Source organism: Canis lupus, chromosome 26 (genome assembly GCF_048164855.1).
Source record: "Canis lupus baileyi chromosome 26, mCanLup2.hap1, whole genome shotgun sequence".
Classification (NCBI taxonomy): Eukaryota; Metazoa; Chordata; class Mammalia; order Carnivora; family Canidae; genus Canis; species Canis lupus.
Genome location: NC_132863.1, coordinates 25,532,135 through 25,558,738, shown reverse-complemented (window position 1 = coordinate 25,558,738; position 26,604 = coordinate 25,532,135). Strand labels below are relative to the sequence as shown.

The 26,604-nt window shown below is 40.1% G+C and overlaps 1 protein-coding gene across 8 annotated transcripts in view; it reads right to left on the bottom strand.

Annotated features, from left to right (window-relative positions):
- Positions 1-26,304, bottom strand: part of ITCH (itchy E3 ubiquitin protein ligase) — a 153,224-nt gene extending 126,920 nt beyond the window's left edge. For 4 of the 8 annotated variants that reach the window (XM_072800670.1, XM_072800673.1, XM_072800669.1 and 1 more), the window contains exons 1-2: positions 26,166-26,304; positions 22,056-22,132 (exon numbers count right to left, since the gene is read on the bottom strand). The gene's annotated coding sequence lies outside the window, so the exon portion shown is untranslated. The remainder of the gene's footprint in view (positions 1-22,055; positions 22,133-26,165) is intronic. The other 4 variants (XM_072800671.1, XM_072800675.1, XM_072800672.1 and 1 more) reach the window with 4 other exon arrangements.
- Between the last annotated feature and the right edge of the window lie 300 nt (positions 26,305-26,604).

Here is a 26,604-nt window from a genome sequence, read left to right as displayed (position 1 = left end):
CATAATACTCAATGGTGAAAGAATGAAAGCTTCTTCTTGAAGACAGACCAGGAATAAGGCAAGGATGCGCACTCTCACCACTTCCATTCAACAAAGCAATTAGGCAAGAAAAAGGAATAAAGGGAAACCTGAGTGACTCAGCGGTTGAGCATCTGCCTTCAGCTTAGGGTGTGATCTGGTGTCTGGGGATCCCACATTGGGGTCTCCACGGGGAGCCTGCTTCTCCCTCTGCCTATCTCTCTCATGAATAAATAAAATATTTAAATTTAAAAAAAAGAAAAAGGAATAAAAAGCGTTCAAGTTGGAAAGGAAGAAGTAAAATCCTGTTTGAAGATATGATCTTAAATACAGAAAATCCTAGATATTAAAAAAAAAAAAAAAGAAACTGTTAGAATAAATTCAGCAAACTAGTAAGATACAGAAATCAACACACAAAAACCTGCTGCATTTACATTCACTAACAATCAAGAATCTGAACAGGAAATTAAGAAAACAATTACATTTACAAACTCGGTCAGTTAAGCATCTGCCTTCAGCTCCAGTCATGATCCTGGGGTCCTGGGATTCAGCCCCACAGAGGTCCCTGCTCAGCAGCAAGCTTGCTTCTCCCTCTCCCTGCCCCTCCCCTGCTTTCTCTTACTGTCAAATAAATAAAATAAAAAAAGCATAACAGTAAGACATTTAGGAATTAACCAATGAGGTAAAAGACATAACACTGAAAACTATATAACACTGCTGAAAAAAATTAATGAAGACACAAATAAATGGAAAGATATTCTGTGTTTATGGATTAAGAGTCTTAATATTGTTAAGATATTAAAACTACCCAAAGAAGGGATCCCTGGGTGGCGCAGCGGTTTGGCTCCTGCCTTTGGCCCAGGTCACAATCCTGGAGACCCGGGATCGAATCCCACGTCGGGCTCCTGGTGCATGGAGCCTGCTTCTCCCTCTGCCTGTGTCTCTGCCTCTCTCTCTCTCTCTCTCTCTGTGACTATCATAAATAAATAAAAATTTTTTAAAAAATTAAAAAAAAAAACTACCCAAAGAAGTCTACAGATTCAATGCAACCTCTATCAAAATCCCAATGATGTTTCTTGCAGAAACAGAAAATCCATCCTAAAATTTATATAGAATCTCCAGGGATCTTGAATAGCCAAAACAATCTTGAAAAAGAACAAAGTTAAAGGACTTATATTTCCTGATTTCAAAATTTAGTACAAAGTTGCAATAATCAAAACATTGTGGTACTGGTATAGAAACAGACATACAAACTTATTCCACTGGACTAGAATAGACAGCCCAAAAATAAACTCTTATATATAAAGTAAAATGATTTTTGACAAGGGTGCCAAAACCAAAGGGGAAAGGACAGTCTTTTCAACAAATGGTGCTGGGAAAACCAGCTGTCCACTTGCAAAAGAATAAAGTTGGACCCTTACCTAACACCATTTACAAAAATTAAAAATGGATCAAAGACCTAAATGCTAAGACCTAAAAATATAACTCTTAGAAAAAAATAGGACAAATGCTTTACAACAGTGGATTTGGCAATGATTCCTTGCATATGACACCAAAGGTATAGGCAACAAAAGAAAAAAAAAGATAAATTGGACTTCACAAAAATTGAAAACTTTTGTGCAAAAGATGCTATCAACAGAATGAAAAGACAACCTACAAAACAGGAGAAAATAGTTGCAAATCATTCATCTAAAGGATTAATATTCAGAATATACAGAGCACTCCTAAAACTCAACAACAAAACCTTAATTCAAAAATGGACAAAGTGGGATCCCTGGGTGGCGCAGCGGTTTAGCGTCTGCCTTTGGCCCAGGTCACAATCCTGGAGACCCGGGATCGAATCCCACGTCAGGCTCCCGGTGCATGGAGCTTGCTTCTCCCTCTGCCTATGTCTCTGCCTCTCTCTCTCTCTCTGTGTGTGACTATCATATATAAATAAAAATTTGAAAAAAAAAAAAAAATGCACAAAGTGCCTGAACTGACATTTCTCCAGAAAATGGCCAGTAAGTACGTGAAAAGACACTCAACACCACTAATCATTAGGGAAATGCAAATCAAAACCACAATGAAATACCAACTCACACCCATTAGGATGACTACTATCAAAAAAACTAAGATAATATTGTCAAAGATGTAGAGAAATTATAATCCTTGTGCACTGATGGTTGGAACATGAAAGGATATAGCTGCTATGGGAAACTGTGTGGTGGTTCCTCAAAAATGCAAAAATAGAATTACCATATGATCCAGTAATTCCACTTCTTGCTATATACCCAGAAGAATTGAAAGTAGGGTCTAGAAAAGGTTATTTGTACACACGAGTTCATAGCAGCATTGTTCACAATAGCTAAAATGTGGAAGTAACCCAACTGTCCATCAATGGATGAATGGATAAGCAAAATACAGTATATACATACAATGGAATAATATTAGGAAGGAAATCGGAGCACACGGATGGCTCAGTCGGTTACGTATCTGCCTTCTACTCAGGTCATGATCCCAGGGTCCTGGGCTCCTGCTCAGCAGAGTCCACTTCTCCTTCTGCCCTTGCCCTCTGTCTGTCTGTCTCTCTCACATGTGCTCTAATAAATAAATAAAATCTTAAAAAGGGGGGGGGGATTCTGACACATGCTATAACATAGATGGACCTTTAGGACATTATGCTAAGTGAAATAAGCCAACCACAAAAAGATGATTCCATTTACATGAGGTACTTAGAGTAGTCAAAAGGAGACCAAAAGTACAGTTACTAAGGGCTCAGGGGAGGAGGGTATGGAGAGGTATTGTTTAATGGGGTATAGAGTTTCAATTTTTTAAGACAAAAAGTTCTAGAGATGGATGGTGGTGATGACTGCATAATGATATGAATGTAATGAGTACCACTGAACTGTACACTTAAAAATGGTTATGATGGGAGCACCCAGGTGGCTCAGTTGGTTACAGAGTCTGACTCTTGGTTTCAGCTCAGGTCATGATCTTGGGGTCCTGAAATCAAGCCCTGCATCTGGCTCCACGCTCTGCAGGGAGTTAGCTTCCCCTCTCCATCTCCTTTTGCCCTTCCCTCAACTTGCGTAATCTCTAAAATAATAAATAAATCTTTTAAGAAATAGTTACGATGGTAAATTTTACAATGGTTTATATGCATTGTACCACAATTTCAAAAGGGCAGAAGGTGGGCAGCCCAGGTGGCTCAGCAGTTTAGTGCTGCCTTCAGCCCAGGACATGATCCTGGAGTCACGGGATGGAGTCCCACATGAGGCTCCTTGCATGGAGCCTGCTTCTCCCTCTGCCTGTGTCTCTGCCTCTGTGTGTGTGTGTGTGTGTCTCTCATGAATGAATAAATAAAATCTTTATAAATAAATAAATAAATAAATAAATAAATAAATAAATAAATAAAAATCTTTTTAGAAAAGGGGGGCAGGGGGTGATTGTCACTTGCTCTCTTAGGTTACTTGCTCTCAGGAAAGCCAGCTGCCAATTTGTGAGGAGACTCTAGCAGCACTACAAAAATGTGTATGTGGCAAAGAGCTGAGGCCTCCTGACAACAGCTAGCACCAATCCACCAGCCACACCAGTGAGACAACTTGGACGCTGATCCTCCAACCCTAATCAAGCCTTCAGATGACTGCAATCTCAGCCAATATCTTGACTGCAACTTAATGTCACTTGGGGTAGAACCAGCTAGCTAAGCCATTTCCAAATTTCTGACCCACAGAAGCTATATAAGATAAAAAATATTTGTTTTAAGCAGCTAAATTTTGGGATAATTTGTTATGCACTAATAGATAACTAATACTAGTTAGTTAAAATCCATGGATGAAAGGTTATCAGAAAATAGGATGTTTAAAAAAAAAAAAAAAAAAAAGGATGTTTATATGGCCTCAAAGTATTACTCCACATTTTACTTACAAATTAAAAAGGGAAAAGTGGGGCAACCCTGTTGGCTCAGCGGTTTAGCGCCGCCTTCAGTCCAGGGCCTGATCCTGGAGACCCGGGATCAAGTCCCATGTCGGGCTCCCTGCGTGGAGCCTGCTTCTCCCTCTGCCTGTGTCTCTGCCTCTCTCTCAATCTGTGTCTCTCATGAATAAATAAATAAAATCTTTAAATAAATAAATAAATAAATAAATAAATAAATAAATAAATAAATAAATAAATAAGGGAAAGTACACTATTATAATGGAGAGATCTGATAGTATCATATTAATCAAGTAAATAAATTTACTGACATCACTGATGTGACAATATGCCATTATTGTGTCTCCCAATACAATGAGAAAAAAAAAAAAAAAGGTATATAATGTCCCCTAAACTAGTATTCTTGTCCAAATCTAATAATGAGTAAATCATTATACCCAAAATGTGTTACACTCTACAGGTCAACTGGCCTGCACTCATTATAAAACTTAACATACTAAAAACTAAAAAGGCAAGCAGACCGGACACCTGGGTGGCTCAGTGGTTGCGCGTCTGCCTTTGGCTCAGGTCATGATCCTGGAGTTTCAGGATCGATCCAGTCCCACATGGGGGTCCCCACGGGGAGCCTGTTTCTTCCTCTGCCTATGTCTCTACCTCTCTCTGTCTCTCATGAATAAATAAATAAAACCTTTAAAAGAAAAAAAAAAGGCAAGCAGACTATCCTAGATCAAGACACTACAGGGGTGCCTGGGTGGCTCCAGTCAGTTAAGAGTCTGCCTTTGGCTCAATTCATGATTCTGGGATACTAGATCGATCAGGCCCCTTGCTGCATGATCCCATGATCAAGCCCTGCATCAGGGTCCCTTCTCTGTCTGCTCCCCACTCATGGTCTCACTATCTCTGTTGCTATCTCTATCGCTCTCAAATAAATAAAATCTTTAAAGAGAAAGAGAGAGAGAGAGACATAACAACAAAATGTGAATCTTGATTAAATCCTAGATCTGGGGATCCTTGGGTGGCGCAGCGGTTTGGCGCCTGCCTTTGGCCCAGGGCGCGATCCTGGAGACCAGGGATCGAATCCCACATCGGGCTTCCGGTGCATGGAGCCTGCTTCTCCCTCTGCCTGTGTCTCTGCCTCTCTCTCTTTCTCTCTCTGTGACTATCATAAATAAATAAAAATTAAAAAAAAAAAAAAAAAAAAGGAAAGTAATCTACTAAAAATAAATAAATAAATAAATAAATAAATCCTAGATCTGAGGACAAAACCATAAAAGATTTTTAGGGGCAATTGGGGAAATATGAATATGAATATTAGTTGATATTATGGAATTCAGGATAAGTTTCTTAGAAGTGATAACACATTACTGTGGTTAGATAGGAAAATATCCTTTTTCTTGGGAGAAGTAATGCAAAAGTGTTTAGGGGTGAAATATGATGGCTGTAACTAATTTTCTTATGGTCCAACAAAATCAAAAGTATCTACTTAGAGAAAGTAAATGTGACAAGATATTATTAACTGGTCAATCTAGGCAAAGTACTTACAAGTATTCACCAGAAAAAAAAAGTATTCACTAGACTATTCTTTTTTATTTTATCATTATGCTGTTCTGACTTTTCTGTAGCTTAATTTATTCAAAATAACTGTTTTTTAAAAAAAGAATATAAAGAGTACCCCATCACAATAAGATACCATGACACTCCTATCAGAATGGCTAAAACAAGAAAATACTGACAACAACAAGTGCTGACAATGTTGAACATCCTTATTGGAATGCAAATTGGTACTCTATATGGAAAATACTTTGCCTACATCTTATAAATTTCAACACATTTACCATACAACCCAACAATCTCATTCCTAGGTATTTAGAGTTCTTAATCAGAGGTTATTTTGTACTATGGGATTTTTTTTTCTTTAACAACGAGCTTGGGGGTGCAGGTGGCTACTGTTAAGTGGACAGAAGCAAGAGATGCTGCTAAACATCTTGTAATCTAGCCCTCCACAACAAAGAAGTATCCAGGGATCCCTGGGTGGCGCAGTGGTTTGGCGCCTGCCTTTGGCCCAGGGCGCGATCCTGGAGACCCAGGATCGAATCCCACATCAGGCTCCCGGTGCATGGAGCCTGCTTCTCCCTCTGCCTGTGTCTCTGCCTCTCTCTCTCTCTCTCTCTGTGACTATCATAAATAAATAAAAATTAAAAAAAAAAAAAAAAAAAAAAACAAAGAAGTATCCAGCCCAAAATGTCACAGTACCAAGATTAAGAAACCCTACCTAAAAAAATAAAAGCAACATTCACTTAAAATCTGTACAGGAATGTTTATAGTAATTCTGTTCATAACTGCCAAAAATGTCAAACAACCCAATATCCCTCAACAGATAAACTGATAAACTGTGGTGCATTCATACATCAGAATACTACTCAGCAAAAAAAAAGAAACTACTAATACATGAAACAACCTGGATGAATCTGGAAGGTATCATGCTGACTGAAACCCAGTTTCAAAAGGTTACATATAAAAAAAAAAAAACAAAAAAAAAAACAAAAGGTTACATATGTAAAAAAAAAAAAAAAAAAAAAAAGTTAGGTATGTATTATTCCACTTATGTGACAATCTCCAACAGACAAAACAATAGAAATAGGTAATAAATCTGTGACTGGTAAGAGTAGAGGGTGGGCAGAACTACAAAGTGCAGTACAAAGTTCCAGCACAAGGAAACTATTCTGTATCCTGATTGTGATGTTACAAATATCTGTACATGTGTTAAAATTCCTACAACTATACAACAAAAAAAAAAGTCAATTTTACTGTATGATTTTTTAAAGTTAAAATTTAAAACATTGGGAAAAAAAACATTTTCTGAAAGATTGATTGATTGATCTATCTATCTGAGAGACAGACAGAGAGCATGTGCATCCATGAACGCCAGGGAAGGGGCAGAAAGAACAAGAATCTCCAGCAGACACCCAGCTGAACACGGAGACCAAGCAGGAGCTTGACCAATCCCTCTAATCTGAGATCATGGCCTGAGCCAAAATCGAAACAGACATTTAACCTACTAAGCCACCCAAGCACCCTCCAAAAAACATTCTTTTAGAAAGGCTACATACCCTATTTGCTATGCTGAATAGTGTCTCCCCCATAATGTATGTCCATCTGAAATCTCAGAATGTGACCTTATTTGGTCTTTTAAGACCTCTGTAAATGTAATCAAGTTAAGATGAGGTCATATGGGATTAAGGTGGGCCCTAATTCAATGATTTATGTCCTTAGAAGAAGAAAATTTGGACATATAGACATGTACAGAGTAAAGACGACCTAACATAGGGACAATGCCACGCAAAGACAGAAGCAAAGACTGGAAAGAAGCATATACAAAGCCAAGGAACGTAAGGATCACCAGCAACCATCAGAAGCTACAAGAGAGGCATGGCATAGGTTCTCCTTCAGAGAAATTCCAAACCTCCTGATACTTTGATCTTTTAGACTCTAGTACTGTGACAGAATAAGGTTCAGCTATTTTAAACTAACCAATGTGTGGTAACTTGTTACAGCAGTTCTAGAAAACTGATACATCCTCTGATTCTATTTATATGACATTCTGGAAAAGACAAAACTTTTGGGATAGAAAACAAACACATCAGTGCTTCCTACAGGACAGGGCTGGGGAAAAATGACTACAAAGGAACACAAGACTGCAAGTGTTTGTCAAAATTCAAAGACCTGAACATTAAAAAAGGAGGAATTTTACTATGTGCAAGTTACATCTCAATAAACTTAACTCCCTCAAAAATTAATATTCCCAATGTGAATGACCAAAAAAAAAAAAAAAGCTGTTAATCTAGTTTCTACAATAAAAAGGGGGAAATATTTGACTCTAGCTCTCCTGTATGTCTTGGGGAGCTCTTTCCAAGACTCACTGATCCTTTCTAGTACCTTCCTTCTACCTCCATATCTCACTACTAAGTTAACCTATCTTTTCTAATGTCCCTTTCATTTTATAATCTATCCTTTTGCCTCCTCTTCCTCTTCCTAAGACTCAATTTTGGAGCAATTTGCTTCCATTTACAGCATAAGATAAGGACAAAGGTGGCTCAGTGATTGAGAGTCTGCCTTCGGCTCAGGTAGTGATCCCAGGGTCCTGGGATCAGTCCCACATCAGGCTCCCTGTGGGGGGTCTGATTCTCCCTCTGCCTTTCTCTGTGTGTCTCTCATGAATAGATAAATAAAACATTAAAAAAAAAAGTAATGATATAGAGACGAGGTGCCTGGGTGGCTCAGCTGATTAAGCATCCAACTCTTGGGTTTGGTTCAGGTCATGATCTCGGGGTCCTGGGATCAAGCCCTGGCTCTGTGCTCAGGAGGGAATCTGCTTGAGGATTTTCTTTCCCTCTCCCTCTGCCCCTACTCCCACTCACATGCTCTCACTCTCTCTAAAAATAAATTTAAAAATTTTAAAGAGATATAGAGACTAGGTAAAAGCCTCTGTTTGAATTTCCTATCAAAAATAATGGACTTTTGGGATCCCTGGGTGGCGCAGCGGTTTGGCGCCTGCCTTTGGCCCAGGGCGCGATTCTGGAGACCCAGGATCGAATCCCACATCGGGCTCCCGGTGCATGGAGCCTGCTTCTCCCTCTGCCTATGTCTCTGCCTCTCTCTCTCTCTCTCTCTATCATAAATAAATAAAAATTAAAAAAAAAATAAAATAAAATAAATGGACTTTTTACAAGATTTTTTTTAAAAAAGCTTTCACCATCAAGTACAGTGGAGTCTCTATCTTCACCTAGTAAACCACTGTGATTTGAACCACTGAAGATATTGGTTTGAATCTAAGATATAATACAATATTAAAATAAGCTATTACCTATTAGTCTGTCAGTTACAAAGAAACTTAAAACAGCGTCAATTCTTAATACTTTTACATCGTTTGAGAAATGTTTACTATCACACTAGAAAAATGTGACAGAATATCTAATGCAGAAAGGAGGTACTAAAACACTGCCAGAGGTAAAAATTAATCTTAACGTCTTCCTGAAAGGCAACAGAAATAAAAATGTGGAAAGAGACATATTTCACAAGATTTCTTTTAAAGATTTTATTTATTTATTAATGAGAGACACAGGGAAAGGAAAAGACATAGTCAGAGGGAGAAGCAGGCTCCCTCCCCCCCCATACCCCTCACAAGATTATTTCAATAATATTTTGTCCCATAAGCAACAAACAGCAAACTATATTTCTACCCTTATTTAAATCATGTGTCTTATTTATAGAAAAATTATTAGTCAGAATATTATGAAGTTTGGTTTATTTTCAGAAATAACATATCCAACATAATCAGTTATTTGTATAGGCCACATCTATTTTGACCTAGAAACCTTTCAATAATTTAATATGAGCCTATAATTCTTAAAAAAAAAAAAAAAAAAGCCACCAAAAAGACATTTCAGAAAACACACTAGGAGGGCACCTGTGTGGCTCAGTGGCTGAGCATCTATCTGCCTTTGGCTCAGGTCATGACCCCAGGATCCCCATGGGGAGCCTGCTTCTTCCTCTGCCTGTGTCTCTGCCTCTCTCTCTGTGTCTCTCATTAGTAAATAAATTAAAAGCCTTAAAAACAAAAAACAAAAAACAAAACACACTAGGGGCGCCAAGGTGGCTCAGTCAGTTCATACTGATTTTGGCTCAGGGTTATGAGACTGAGCCCTGCACTGAGCCTCTCAGTCGGGCTCTCTACTGGGCATGGAGCCTGTTTAAGATTCTCTCTCAAAAATAAACAAAAAACAAACAAATAAATAAGATTCTCTCTCTCTCCCTCTGCTTCTGCCCTCCTCCCCCACTTCTCTCTCAATAAAAACAAAAACAACCAAACCAAAAATCACACACACACACATAACTGGTAAGGAGAAAAACTGCTTGTCAAAGCATAACTACAGGGATCCCTGGGTGGCGCAGCGGTTTGGCGCCTGCCTTTGGCCCAGGGCGCGATCCTGGAGACCCGGGATCGAATCCCACGTCGGGCTCCCTGTGCATGGAGCCTGCTTCTCCCTCTGCCTGTGTCTCTGCCTCTCTCTCTCTCTCTGTATGACTATCATAAATAAATAAATAAATAAATAAATAAATAAATAAATAAATAAATAAATAAAAGTTGAAGAGCCAGTCAAAGCCTTTTAAAAAAAAAAAAAAAAAGCATAACTACATAGCTCAAACAGCTAAAGAACACAACACAGTGGTATTCAGAGAACTAACACCTAATGAAGTCAAACTCTCAAACAACCTTATGGGGCACCTGGGTGGCTCAGTCGTGGAGTGCCTGACTCCTGATTTCAGCTCAGGTCATGATCTAAGGGTTATGAGATAAAGACAAAGTGGGTTCCACACTGAGTGGAGAGTCTGCTTGAGATTCTCTTCCTCTCTCTTTGCCCCTCCCCCCTCTCTAAAATAAATAAATCCATCTTTAAAAAAATAAATATAATACAGAAGCATAGATAGTAACTGGCAATACTAAGTACTTTCCTTTGGAGGGCCACTTAGCCATGTTCTCAAACCACCACTCAAGGGAAATAGCGCTTTTTCGGATCAGTTTTTAAAGGTCTGTATTCATTCACCAGCCACTACTGTGAAGAATGGAGCCTCAATGCAGATAGAAATAGAACCACGTAAGTGATAATGGTTCTTGTGTACGCAACCAACAGCCACACTACCCAGCTGGGTTGAAAACTGGGTGGCTCAGCGGTTTAGCGCCTACCTTCGGCCCGGGGCGTGGTCCTGCAGTCCTGGGATTGAGTCCCACATTGGGCTCCCTGCATGGAGCCTGCTTCTCCCTGTGCCTGTGTCTCTGTCTCTCCCTCTCTACTTTTCTGTTTCTGTGTCTCTCATGAATAGATAAATAAAATCTTTAAAAAAGAAAGAAAGAAAACTAGATCCTGCTCTCTCCAGTCACAGTAGCGGAGACTAACAAGAAGGAAAAATGTTGGGCACCCCAGGTGGCTCAGGGGTTTAGCGCCGCCCTCGGCCCAGGGCGTGATCCTGGGGACCCGGGATCGAGTCCCACAACGGGCTCCCTGCATGGAGCCTGCTTCTCCCTCTGCCTGTGTCTCTGCCTCTCTCTCTGTCTTTCTCATGAATAAATAAATAAAATCTTTAAAAAATAAAAATAAAAAGAAGGAACAATGTTTACATCACATTCTCTACTAATGAAAGCAAGGGAACAGAACTTGATGAATGAGTTGCTGAAGATATTATCAGAGGGAATAAGAGTTCTTTGGATTGGGGTAGAAGGTAAAATATTCATTCCATTCTCAATGAAACAAGAGGAAATGAATTCAAACCCATTGATGATGGGGAAGAGCTCCTTTCTTATTTCCTGGAAAAAATTACCTTAACAGAGAGGTAGGGCATAGACCATTCATTCCCTCCCTCTCAAAAGTGAAACCCTGGCTCTGAATAAATAAATGAAGTCCCACATCAGGCTCCCTGTATGGAGCCTGTTTCTCCCTCTGCCTGTGTCTCTGCCTCTCTGTGTGTCTTTCATGAATAAATAAATAATCTTTAAAAAAAAAAGAAAAAGAAAAACAGAAAGGTGTAACTTTCAAGGTTCGAGAATATAACATTAGAATTTGAGGAAACTGGCCCTAGAATCACATTTTAGCATTCATTTGCTAAATGAATGGTTTGAATGATTCAAAATGGTTTGAACTCTGTACCCACTAGTTCAGAAGGCAATTTTCTCCCTGTTCTCCTAAACAGCTAACATTTTAATATTAATTGTTTCCTGGTTCTTGACTATTTACTGCTAGAGTTTAAATGATTTGATATGCCACAATAAATAACTACCATTGCGCTATAATTAATATTGCTCTCTTTTGCAAACAATGCTTGTGTGAAATTATACAACCTAATTACATATACTTGAATTTCTTGCTCCCAAGAAACTCATTTCTGACCATCTCTTAATGCCCACAGATGGTCTTCAAAATACAGAATCCTGATAGTCACCAGCCCCATCCTTCCAACAAACCTTTTTTTTTTCCCAACAAACCTTTATCAAGCCATTTCTGAACATAATTTAAGAACTATCAAGTAAACTAGATGTCAATACTAATGAGCTATTGAGTAACATGTATGTACACTTTATAAGCAAATTTATATTTTTATTAAAAGGAGCCAAAAAGGGATCCCTGGGAGGCTCAGCGGTTTAGCGCCTGCTTTCGGCCCAGGGCATGATCTTGGAATCCCAGGATCGAGTCCCACATCGTGCTCCCTGCGTGGAGCCTGCTTCTCCCTCTGCCTGAGTCTCTGCCTCTCTCTCTGTGTGTGTCTCTCATGAATAAATAAATTTCTAAAAAATCTTATAAAAAAGTATTAATATATGTATTGAGTATAGGATCACTCCCAATCCCCTCTTGTCTAAAACAAAAAACTCTAGGAAATAGCAGTCTCAAAATAAGAAATCCCAAATCATTACACAATAAAAAGTTAAATAAGAAGTGAATCACTGAGGGGTACCTAGCTGGCTCAGTCAGTAGAACATGAGACTAGATCTCAGAGTTCTGAGTTTGAGCCCTACACTGGGTACAGAGAACGCTTTGTTTTTTGTGTGTGTTTTTTTTTTTAAGCGAATCACTGAAATGATTAAAACAGATTTTCTTCATTTGGAATCACAAAAGTAAAATCCTTCTTTGGATATCTCAGGTTGAGTTGTATTTTCTTAAACAGTAATAACAGCAAGCTTCTCAGAGAAGAATCAAGTTTCTTTTAATAAGATCCTATATTTTCCTTCTCTAAAATGAAATTTAAATGACACATGGACTTCTTTGCCTAAAAGCATGATCTTTTATAAATGTCTACCCCATTAGGGGCACTGAATGGCTCAGCTGGTTAAATGTCCAGCTCTTGATTTTTGGCTCAGGTCATGATCTTGGGGTCCCGAGACAGAACCCAGAGTTGGGTTCCCTGTTCAGCAGGAAGCCTTCTTGGGGATTCTCTCTCCCCCTCGCTCTCTCTCTGCCCTTCCCTGCTGCTTGCTTGCGCACTGTCTCAAATAAACCAATAAATCTTAAAAAAAAAAAAAAAAATGTTTAGAGATGCCTGGGTGGCTCAATGGTTGACTGTCTGCCTTTGGCTCAGGTCGTGATCCCAGGGTCATGGGATTGAGTCCCACACATCAGGCTCCCTCAGAGAGCCTACTTCTCCTTCTGCCTGTGTCTCTACCCCTCTCTCTGTCTCTCTCATGAGTAAATAAATAAAATCTTTTTTAAAAAAAGTTTAATCCCACCAAATAAGTGATTAAAAGAGAATAGGGAACTCCAAAAACAAGAGAAAAATGTAATGAAAGTCTTGCCCCACCCAACCTTTACCTTTCCAAAAAGCCCTACTTTTAACCTTTTATCACCAAACATTTATTAAGGGGCTATCTGTTGGAGAGAATGGGTCTAGCTGCTTTGTCAACAATAGGAAAGGAGGAGAATCACAGTAGACTCAGAAGCAGAAAAAGATACAGGCAGAAGTCTACAAAATAATTAGGACATCAAATACCAAACCACCTAATTAAAAAAGGACTTCAGCAGACACTTCTCAAAAAAATATACTACCAGCCAATAAGTTCATGAAAAGACACTCAGTATCACTAATCATTAGAGAAATGCAAATCAAAACTATAATGATACAGATTCACTCATTAGGATATTTTTTTAAAAAGTCAACAGCAAATAACAAATGGTATGAGTGTGGAAAACTAGAATTCTTGTGCACTGCTGATGGGAATGTAAGATGGTATAGCTGCTATTTGAACAGTATGGTGGTTCCTCAAAAAATCAAACACAGAATTACCACTGGATCCAAAGATTCTATTTCTGGGAATATACCTTAAAATAATGAAAGAAGGGACTCACAATTATTTGTGTGCCCACATTCATAGCATCATTATTCACAAAAGTCCAAAGGTGAAGTAAGCTAAATGTCCATAAACAGAGGAATGGATAAACAAAATGTGGTAGACACATAAAGTGGAGTATTAATCAGCCTTAACAAGGAATGAAATCCTGATGCATGCTACATGAACCTTGAAGATATTATGCAAAGTGAAATAAGCCAGACATAAATGACAACTATTGTATGATTCCAATTATATGAGGTACACCTAAAATACTCAAATTCTATACAGAGACAAAAAAGCAGCAATAGAGTGGTTACCAGGGGCTAAGGGAAGGGGAATGGTGAGTTATTTTTTAATTGGTACTAAGTTTCAGTTTGGGATGATAAAAAATTCTAAAGACACACAATGGTAATGGCTGCACAATAGTGAATATACTAAATACCACTAAACTGAACACTTAAAAATGGTTACAATAGTCAGTTTTATGTCATGTGTATCTTACCACAAAAAGAAACAAACAAAATAAACAGGACAGATAAATTCATCATTTTCTTTGTCCTTTAGAGATGAAAATATCCATTGATATAGTAAAATCAACTAACAGGGCTGACTGAACATAAGCACTCCATCTCCACTCCCTCCTGAAACACCAGCAAAATGAAATAAATGGAAAAAAAAATGAAATAAATGAAGTCAAAACCCTCAAAGATAAAGACAACAGGCAAGGAGATGATAGCAGGTAAATGTCAGCAACATTCCAGACAATGAAAAGCAGTAGTAACTAGGTTCTGCACATTTCAGTATATATAAAATACAGCTTTAAATTAAGACATGTTGGGCAGCCCTGGTGGCTCCACGGTTTAGCACAGCCTACAGCCCAGGGTGTGATCCTGGAGACCTGGGATCGAGTCCCACATTGGGCTCCCTGCATGGAGCCTGCTTCTCCCTCTGCCTGGGTCTCTGCCTCTCTCTCTCTCTCTCTCTCTCTCTCTATCTCTCATGAATAAATAAATAAAATCCTTTAAAAAAAAAAAAAGACTAAATAGATAAATAAATAATAAATTAAGACATGTTGTAAATATCTTTCCTCCAAAAACTGCAGCAAAGAAAAGGATAATCTGGGATTTCCTTTTGACTACTGACTTTCCACAGAAACAAATGCAGGGATCCCTGGGTGGTGCAGCGGTTTAGCGCCTGCCTTTGGCCCAGGGCGCGATCCTGGAGACCCGGGATCGAATCCCACGTCAGGCTCCCAGTGCATGGAGCCTGCTTCTCCCTCTGCCTGTGTCTCTGCCTCTCTCTCTCTCTGTGACTATCATAAATAAATAAAAATTAAAAAAAAAAAAAAGAAACAAATGCAGCTAATGCCTCTCTCATGTTCCTTGCCTTCCCACTTCCAAAGCAGATCTATAATTATTTTTTTTTCAGATCTATAATTAAATGAGCCACCTGAAAATCCCTTTCAATATTCAGAGCAAATGAATTCCAAAAACTAGGTTAGACCATGCTTTAAAAAAAAATCTCTTCTCCATTAAACAAGATTAGGTTTAGCTCAAATCTATTTGACCCTGTTGCTGCATCTCTCTGACAGCATCAACTTTTTGTACTTTTCAGAGGCTCAGTTCAGTACTTTTATTATCAATGAGGGAAATACTGCATCTCAACTATTCTTTTTTTTTTAATATTTATTTATTTATTCATGAGAGACACAGAGAGAGAGGCAGACACAGGCAGAGGGAGAAACAGTCTCCCTGTAGGGTACCGGATGTGGGACTCGGTACCGGATCCTGGGATCACACCCTGAGCCCAAGGCAGACACCCAACCACTGAGCCAGCCAGGCGCCCCGCATCTCAACTATTCTTAATACTCAGGCTACATCTAACATACTATTCAGCTTACTTACCAAAGAGAACACTTACAGTAACTATATTTGGCATTTTAGCCAAGAATAAGAAATAATTTCCCTGTGTATGTTGAGAAAATTTTCATGAGACAGTACAAACAGGACAAAAGGCCTGGTGAAAATAAAATCCTAAATATCACTTTCTCAAGTTATACAGAATAAACACATTCCACCTTTCTACAATGTTTATCAGTTTCTTTAAACATTCTAAATCATAATTATTGTCAAGTTTCTGCAGCAAAATTCTACATATTTTCCATGAGCAAACTGTCAGTAAATATAAAAATTCCATGTATAAAGTCTAGGGAAGCTTATCAGAGGCTGAGATCACCAAAAATCCCACACTAGAAATGTAATAAGCAGCTGAACTACTTGGTTTCTTCTTTTTTCTATTCTCTTGTACAAGCTGAGAAATCATAAGACTTTGTATTGTGATCCATCATTAAAGAGGTGCTAGGGCAGAGTGATACAGCAAGATCCACAACATGAAAAAGGAGGGATAATAGTATTATCCTCACATACCCCAGTTTTTACAAAGGAATGAATAGGGGGAAAGCCTTCAAAATTGGCTCTCTTCATCTACTGCATGGTCTCAATGTCACAGTGTGATCCATATATATGCTTTTGTCTCTGCTTTTGTCTCTTTGTCTCTCTTGTCTCTTAAGCTTTCGTCTCTTCCTTTCCATTTCCATGACCACTGACCTCCCTAGCCTAGTCTCCCTGCCTCCAGACTGCCAACTCTAGTATAAATACTGCAGATCTAAAAAAAAAATAAAAATAAAAATAAAAATAAAAAAAATACTGCAGATCTCGATATTACCTGAGAAATCGCCACAAAATACCATTTTATCCTGCCAGCCAATAGGACTCAAGGTTCTCTCAAAACAAGAAGTTTCCTCTTAACTTTTCAAAACTTTCTCTTACTACTAGGCTTATAAAAACCCTCTTCAGGGCAGCCCTGGTGGCTCAGCGGTTTAGCACCGCCTTCAGCCCAGGGCGTAATCCTGGAGACCGGGGATTGAGTCCCACGAGTCTCACGTTGGGCTCCCTGCATGGAGCCTGCTTCTCCCTCTGCCTGTGTCTCTGCCTCTCTCTCTCTCTCTCTCTGTGAATAAATAAATAAAATCTCTCATGAATAAATAAATAAAATCTTTAAAAAAAAAAAAACCCTCTTCAGATTAATCTAAACTCCAATTAATCTACTTGTTATACTATCACCATCTCAAGTCCATTCCACTTTGCCCATTCCAAATCTCAGTCTTAAATAACTTCCCTCCTCCTCTCTGCCTTAAGTATTATTCTGCATATCTCTTATTCAGCCTTAGACTGCTCTAAGATATGGCCTGAACTGTTTTAAATCTTTATATGGGTAAGGACTTTCTGCCCAGAAGGCAGGGAGCATGGGCTATGATGCAAAAAGTCAAGCTCCAGAACAGGGGTTGCAAAGTGGCAATCCACAAGACAAATCCTGCCCACAGTGGTGAGTCGCTTGGCCCACAGTGTTTATATTACGATTTCAAAAGTTGCCAACATTTAAAAATAAAGATTTCTTACAAAATCTGGATGCCCAGTTTCTGTTTAGAAAAAAAGTTAAGGTGTTCAAGCTATACTTGATCCTATACTCCCCATGAGATCAATAGTGAGCCAACACACTGAATTATGTATTTTTAATGGTTAAACCAGTCAATTTTACCTTTCAATTTTTTTAAAAAGTAAGCCAAAGCTGCTTAACAGCTACACCATTAGAGGAACATGAATTTCCTAGTCCACTTAAGTCTCAATCAGATCATTACTATTTAAAATATTCCACTTAAATTTACAATGGTCACCTTAGATAATGAATTAAAGTACTGAAACAATTTTAAGACAAGGTTGGTGGTAATGATAATAATAAAATAACAACAACAACAATAAACACAACACACTTATTGCAAGCCAACTACTGTTCAAGCAAAAACACATTATCTTATTTAACCCACACAACAACCCTATGGATATATGTCATTATTATTCCCAATTTATAGATGAGGAACCTGGCCAACATCATACTCCTAGTACATGGTAGAGTCAAAATCCAAAACCAGACAATCTAACTCTAGTACACATTGTTAACTTCTACAATATGATTCCTTTAGACTAGCATCCTCTCTTCTGTGACCAACTAAATTGATTCCTTGGAACAAAGATCAAGGCTAAATTTTAGATTCCACTCTTTCTCTGAAAGATGACTAAGAAGCAAACCAAAGTTCACCTAAACATGCTATTCAGATGGCATTTGGATTTTTCTTTACCCTAAAATAAGAATTTCTGTCATTGACAGAGAAAACACTTAGAGATCCAATAAAATAATATATTTTATCAGACAGCAAGTATGCTATTAAACATTTCTGGAGTAAGGCAAGCTCAATATGCAGATGAATTCTTTGTTTAAAACTTTGAAGTTGGGCAGCCCAGGTGGCTCAAAGGTTTAGCGCCGCCTTCAGCCCAGGGCGTGATCCTGGGGACCCGGGCATGGAGCCTGCTTCTCTGCGCGTGTCTCTCATGAATAAATAAATAAAATCTTTAAAAAATAAACAAAAATTAAAAAAATAAAAATATGAAGTGATAGTACAAAACTTATTTCCTGTGACAGAAGAGTAAATCTATTAGGGTAAGCAGTTTCCAGACCTGGGGGAAAAAAAAAAAAAAAAAAAAAACCTGCAAGTTGCTTGAGGGCAGGAATTGGGTTTTTTTCCATCATGAGTCCCTGTATTACCTACAACAGCAGCATTTAGCACATATTCAGGTATGTTAAAGGAACCAAGAAATCTAAAGTTGGTACCTTAAATTGCAATGCAATGCAATCCTTATTGTAGCATCTATCGCCCTGCTTTTTACAACAATTACTGGTCAGTAACTTTGTTTTCACGACAAAAAACACAAAATCCTTGAGGCAGGGGTTTTATATTAAGTACCCATTAGGACCTAGCACAACAGAAGCTCAATAAATGATTGTTGAAAAATACAAACAACATTTCTATACAATGTTTTCTATAAGTCTCTCTTTCTGCCAATGTTTGAAGTAGAACTTAAAATATAATGGCTTCTCATTTATAAGGCAATTGATAAGGGATCCCTGGGTGGCGCAGCGGTTTGGCGCCTGCCTTTGGCCCAGGGCGTGATCCTGGAGACCCGGAATCGAATCCCACGTCGGGCTCCCGGTGCATGGAGCCTGCTTCTCCCTCTGCCTGTGTCTCTGCCTCTCTCTCTCTCTCTCTCTCTCTCTCTCTGTGACTATCATAAATAAATAAAAATTTTTTAAAAATTTTATAAGGCAATTGATATTATGAAGTTCTACTATAAGATATTTCTAAGACCAAGGAATCTGGGTGGCTCAGTGATTAAGCACCTGCCTTTGGCTCAGGTCGTGGTTCTGGGGTTCCTGAGATGGAGAAAGACCTGCCTCTCTTTCTGCGTTTCTCATGAATAAATTTTTTTTTTTAATTTTTATTTATTTATGATAGTCACACACAGAGAGAGAGAGAGAGAGAGGCAGAGACACAGGCAGAGGGAGAAGCAGGCTCCATGCACCGGGAGCCCGATGTGGGATTCGATCCTGGGTCTCCAGGATCGCGCCCTGGGCCAAAGGCAGGCGCCAAACCGCTGCGCCACCCAGGGATCCCAATTTTTTTTTAATTTTAAGATATTTTTAAGACCAATCTTATATCGTGGTATCAACAAGACCCTGAAAAATTAGTGAGCCAGCACATGAAGTACAAAATATAATCAAAAAATGAGATGAAAGAAAACAGAGAGATCATCACATTTGATACCTTTATTTTTTTTTTAAAGATTTTTTTCATTTATTTATTCATGAGAAACACAGAGAAGAGTCAATACCAAGGCTAGGACCCAGGTCTTCTAAATGTTGTCCTAGTTTTCTTTCCACAAAGAACTACTCTGTAAGTTCAGGATGTAGTGGACACTTTTAGAAACATTTTACAGATAGTTGGTATGAGGAATTTTTCCCAGCATACAGCTTTTTGTGAGGTATATTACCATTAAAGAAATGAAAGCTACCTTTTTCCTTTGGTGCAGGTAACATCATCTCCTTTCCCCTTCTTTTTTTGCTCTATGTATTTTTCATTTTCATGCATTTCCTTTCTTTTTTTTTTAAGATTTTATTTATTTATTTATTTATTTATTTATTTATTTATTTATTTATTTATGAGAGACTCAGAGAGAGAGGCAGAGACACAGGCAGAAGGAGAAGCAGGCTCCACACAAGAAACCTGACGTGGGACTTGATCCCAGGTCCCCAGGATCAGGCCCTGGGCTGAAGGCAGCGCTAAACCGCTGAGCCACTCGGGCTGCCCCCTTACCATGTCTTATTTATCTACTTTCCTTTAGTCACTTCCTTTCCTACTATCTCTCACAAAGCTCTCCCCATCTTCTCCTTCTCTCCATAATTATAAAAAAGAATGGAGTAAGTACACATTTGGTTATAGCAATGACCTGGGACACCATAATAAGCAAATCATAGTCAATCTCTAAGCATTTATAGGGTAGTTAACAGAAATATAAACCAAACACAAAGAGGCACACAGAAGTATGAATACTGATGTTTACAGTGAAGACAAGACTCTAAGTATGGATAGGCGATTTATGTGAAGAAGGTGGTAATGATAATGACAACAAAGAGTTGCAAGGTTAGAATTAGTGAAAGGGACCACTATCCTATTCAGCTTTCTCACCTACCAATTCATTAGTTCTACTTCATTCATTCCTTATTCTCTTACTGCTTGACTTTTCTTTTTTTGTTGTTGTTGTTGTTGTTGTTGACTTTTGTTTTTAAAGATTTTATTTACTCATGAGAGATACAGAGAGAGAGGAAGAGACGTAGGCAGAGAGAAGCGGGCTCCATGTAGGAAGCCCGATGTGGGATCGATCCCAGGACTCCAGGATACCGTCTTGGGACAAAAGCAGACGCTCAACCGCTGAGCCACTCAGGTATCCCACTGCTTGACTTTTTTCATGCTCTACTTTTTCTTTCTTTTTTTTTTTTTACTTTTTCTTCTTAACTAGTCTTCTTTATCTCTCCTGATCCTTTAAAGTCAATCTGTCCTGTCCTCATGTCTTCCTTCCCATTATTACTGCCAACTTCTCCCACCTTTTAAACCTAGATAATATCTTAAGTTGTGAATTCATTTTTTTTAAGATTTTATTTATTTATTTATTAATGAGAGAAATAAGAGGAACAGAGAGAGAGAGAGCACGGCAGAGACACAGGCAGAGGAAGAAGCAGGCTTCATGCAAGGAGCCCGACGTGGGACTCGAACCCAGGTCCCCAGGATCAGGCCCTGGGCTGAAGGCGGCGCTAAACCACCGAGCGACCCAGGCTGCCCTCATTTTTTTCTAAAGCTTTAGTATGTATTATTTTATTTGATCCTTACAAAACATCAGGAAGGCAGGTAGGAATCAATACATCTATTTTACAGATATATAAACTGAGACCAGGGGATCCCTGGGTGGCGCAGCGGTTTGGCGCCTGCCTTTGGCCCAGGGCGCGATCCTGGAGACCCGGGATGGAATCCCACATCGGGCTCCTGGTGCATGGAGCCTGCTTCTCCCTCTGCCTGTGTCTCTGCCTCTCTCTCTTTCTCTCTGTGACTATCATAAATAAATAAAAATTAAAAAAAAAAATAAACTGAGACCAGGCAAGATTAAATAACTTGCCAAAAGTCAGTTTGTCAGCAGCAAAATCAAATCAGACCAGGGACACCTTGGTGGCCCAATCGGCTAAGCAACTGCCTTCAGCTCAGGTCATGATCTCTGGGTCCTGGGATCAAGCCCTGCATTGGGCTTCCTGCTAAGGAAGGAGTCTGCTTTCCTTCTTTTTCTTTCTCTTTCCTTCTTGGTCTTTCTCTTTCTTTCTCTCTCTCAAATAAAACCTTAAAAAAATCAAGTCAAGTTTTCTTTCTACATTCTCTTTCTCCACTGCATGTTGCCTTCTTTTTACTTCTTACACTTTTTAACTATAATACACGTATCTGGACAAGTATACAAAGATAAATGTTTATAAAACAGCACAAGTGGAAAAAAAGTGTGTATGTCCAAGGGAAAAAAAAAACAAAAAACAAAAAAACAAGAAAAAAGTCAGAAGATCCAAAGTAAGAGCAGAATGTGGCTCACAAGCTAATCCTTATGGAGAAGACCCAGTTTCAAATCCATGTGGAAACTCTATTTCAATCAACGCAGCATCAACATCCTCTTTTCCCATACCTCCCCACAGCAGTTATATGACCAAAGCTCACACTCTGCACCATTTCCACCCCCTAATCTCTTTCACAGGCCTGCCACCGTACCTGAAGTTCTCACCGTTCGAGTCACTTCTTTGGATTAAGGCGTTGTCTCCAGAAGGCCACTGTTAAATGCATGTTACCTGAGAGGGGAAGGAGGGTCCATTAACACATTATCCCTATTAACACATCAGATTAGCAATGACCTTGGGAATCTGACAGCACAGCATCTTTTTATATTTTATGGGAAAAGGGTGCCTGGCTGGCTCAGTCAATAGGGCATAGAATTCTTGATCTTGGGGTCATGAGTTCCAGCCCCACACGGGACATAGAGACTAGTCTAAAAAAATAATAAAATAAAAATAAACGTTTCATGGGATAATTGTGGGAGGGCAGGGACAGATCACTTTTGGTGGGGCAAGGAGGTTAAGAAGGTGAGTTGGGGGGATCCCTGGGTGGTGCAGCGGTTTAGCGCCTGCCTTTGGCCCAGGGCGCGATCCTGGAGACCCAGGATCGAATCCCATATCGGGCTCCTGGTGCATGGAGCCTGCTTCTCCCTCTGCCTATGTCTCCACCTCTGTCTCTCTCTCTGTGTGACTATCATAAATAAATAAAAATTAAATTAAAAAAAAAAGAAGGTGAGTTGGGGGAAAATGACTCATATATAGTATGGGGTGATGCCCACCTGGGTATGATGGCTACGTGGCAAAATTAGGATGGCAATATAAACACACTCTACCTACTGGGGTCACTGTAAGGATGGTCCCTGCAACTTGGGAGGCTCCTAAGGATAGGAAAAGAAAAAGTGCTTCAAGGATCAGAGTACAGTCAGTTCTGAAAAGAAAAAAAACTGAGGTGGCAGCAGCTTTCCAAGGACAGAGCACTGCTAGACTGAAGGAGGAACAGCTTCTGGTTAATTACTAATGTGAGGCTACTTTCCAACACAATATTTTTAGCTGAGGGCCAACCTACCAACCAGATAATGCTGCAATTCAATTCTGCAACTCCCCTTGCTAATTTGTTAACTCAAAACCAGTATCATGTACGGCTACAAAAATCAACATGCCTTTACTAAGAGCTTATTGTGAGCCTAGAATTTGGTGAGGTGCTGTAAATAGAGAAAAAAAATTTATACATTTTTGTCTTAATTCATATAAAGGAAACCAATCCCCAAAACCCAAAATTGAGAGAGAGGTGAGGAATAAGGAAGTGAGAAAAAACAAAAACCACAAGCAGGTGACTATTTCCTATCAGTACTAACAACAAATTTCTTAAGCCAGAATAAATACAACAAAATTCACTACTAGGCCAAAGTTCCTTGTTAAACTCTTGCCTAAGCAGTCAAGAGGCACTGGCTAGATAGAAATACCTTTTTTCTTTTCATCTAATACCAAAAGTTTTTTAGCAGCACACAATCATCTTGACACACTGGAGAATAATAAACTAAGAGTCACAAAACTTGGTTCTAATTCTAGCTCTAAATCTTAACCTGTTCTAGGTAAATTATTTACTGCTTAGGATTTTTTTTTTTTATAAGCAAACAGAAAACTAATAGATTGGACTAGTCTAATTATGGCATATACCTGGCATATATATCACCTAGGAGATGACAGTGTCCACAGGAAGTATCAGGCACTTATCAATCATAACTTACTTTCCCAGAGAGCACATATGACCAAAATCCTTCTCAATACAGTGCTTTTGGCAGCTACTTCAAAGCAGAATTGATTAACCAAAATATATTTGCCACTGTGGACTAGATTATCTCTTCCAAAATTCTAATACCAAGTTCCTGAGTACAAGAGAAAAACACTTCCAACAGGCTTAGATCAGTAGTGTTGAAAGTCATAAATTTCAGTGTAATCTCCAAGTTCTCCTCCAAATGCAACCAATTTAGTTCTAATTTTCCAAAAGTACTAATGAACAATATATTTTGATACCATTAATATATATAACCTGGTAATATTGTTCAGATTTGCTAATGGGTTCTTTTTACAGAACAAGAGCCTTTTTACCCAGTCTGGCCCCAAAAAGTCTCATCCAAAAATATGGCAACAATATTGCACTAGTAAAGAACTAAATCTAATCCCTTGAGCATCCCCACAGCCTCTCTCCAACATTAAGTCCTTTCACCTCTCACCTAGACCTCTGCAATAGCCACTCTTCCACCCTTTCACTCTCATCACCAGAGCCATTTTTCTACAACACACGTCACTCATATCACTTCCCTGTCTAAATTCTGAATCTACTAACATAAAACTCCAGTTTTTAGCATTATAACTTTTCAGTTACCTCCTTTTACCTTTCTGACCTCACATCCTACAATGCTCTCCTTCCCCATCCCACTCCCTGTTCCCTGAACCCTTTTTCTCCCACTATCTTCTGCATTTACATACAGCACTGTCCTTCCCTTACCCCATCCTTATCACATTCCCACTCATCATCTAAGGCCAAACTTAGGACAGGAGCAGGTCCTGCCACCTTCAACAGCCAAACCCCAGACAGAACTGGCCAATTCTGTCTCAAGCTTCTCAGTAGATTCACAGTATTGTTTGCCTCAGTGGTTCCCAAAACCAAGAGAGCTGCCTGAGGCATGTTTTAAAAATAAATTCTTCAGGGCAAAAGCAGACCTACTAAATTGATGTCAGAAAAGGAGACCCTGGAATTTCTACTTTTAAAAAGCTCCCCTAACTATTCTAATGTGCAATTTGAGGAACTACTGGTTTGTCTATCTTTTTCAATAGGCGAACAGATGGGTTTTTTTTTTTTGTTTTTTGTTTTTGTTTTGTTTTGTTTTAGAATTCAGAAATGATTCCCTCTGGAATACTGTGAAAACGTATTCTGCACTCATTTTTTATTTCATGTCCTTTTTGACTTGATTCATATACTGACCATGAAGGAATTCCTTCTGGACTCACACCCAAAAACCTTACATTCTGTTGATAACTGTACCCCGAGTAAATCTATGAATAAATACATAGTGCAGGCTTCCAGCATAGCTGCCATGAGAACTTTATTTCAGCTGAGAAATCCTTAGCTGATTTTGAGGGTTAGTATCCGCTGCCTTTACATACTTCCCTAAAATCGATTAAGAAAAGATGCGGGAGACCCCCCAACTAAGTGCAATGATAAGTGACTGGCTCCAGTGCCTCAATAATTTCCAAAGGGCAAAAAAATCCCACTTTTCCTTCCCCAACCCTCACTCCCAAAAAAGTATACTGAAGCTGTAGAATTATGGCAGAAAATGTAACAAGACTAACATGCGCATATAACCGAGAAAAGCTGAGTTGTTATTGGGGAATCGTGAATTTCGGGTAGTTTGCACGTTCACCTTGTTACATCTTTAACTTTAGGCCCAACGTCCACCTTGAGCGCACAGACCCTGTGTTTCTCTGTAAGCCGTGGCCCGAGACTGTGTCTGAAAACTTGAGTTCCCCCACTAAGTCGTGTCCTCATCACGTTCTCACCCTTAGAATACGTTCACGACTACTTTTTTTTCTTTTCTCTGCCAAAGAAAAGGGCACTCAAGAGGGAGGGCAGTGACAGCTCCACGTCTGCAAAACTCGGCGCCGGGAGGTGCCCGCGGGGCCGCGGCAGCAGGCGCGGAAAAGGGCGCCTGGGCCGGGACCACCACGATGGGGGACAATGGAGGGAGGAGGGGAGTGTAAGAAAGAGAAGGCAGCCGCTACGCTGGGCCTGCCTCGTGACTGGGGGCTCCAAAAAGTCTCGGGAAGGCCAGCCGAGTGGCAGGTGGGCCCGGCCGCCGCCCCTCACAGGGCCACGTCGGCCGCTCCGGCCGCTGCCGCCGGGCCCCGCGCGTAGGCCGGGCCGCGGGAGAGTGGCCCCCGGGCGGGGCTGAGGGGCGCGGGGCCGGCCCCAGCTGGCGCCCAACGCGGCCCAGCCCTCTCACAACTTGGCGCCCGCGAGGCGAGGGGCTCCCCACGCCTCGGTCAAAAAGTGGCTCCTCGGCGTCTCCGGCCAACCCACCCCTCGGCCACTAGCCCGAGCTCCCCGCGCCCCCCACGGGCACCGGCTGTGAGGGAGGAGAGAGCAGTCGCGGCTCTAGGGTCCTCTGCCCGCGCGCCGCACTCCTTCACCCCTGGTTCTCCTCCGACACTCTCTTGCGGGCTCCCCCTCCTACCCAGAAGCGCCCCCAGTCCGCCCGCGAATGTTTACCGGGACTCGGGGCGGCGGCGACTCTTCAGTCCCTCGACTAAGATGGCAGCCGGTCCCGAGCCCAGACCACAGCGACTAGAGCGAGTTGGCGGCCAACGCGCAGGCGCCTCCTGCTCGGCAGGGATGTGGACTACAAGCCCCAGAAAGCCTTGCGCGCTGACCGGGAGAATTGGCCGGAGCTGGGCAGCGCAGCTACACCGGAGTTTACTCGCCCTTAGTAGGAGGGACTATGGGATTGCTCGCAGCCACTCTAGGCTTTTTTTTTTTTTTTTTTTTTTAAAGTATGCCCCCTTCCCCAGAACCTCTAAAGACTGTAGCTGTGGTTCCCAAAAGCTATTGTGCATCAGAAACACCTGAAGGGCTTGTTGACATTTAGGAGAGCCCCACCCCCAGAGTTTCCGTTTCAGCAGATCTGGGATGAGATCTAGTAATTTGCATT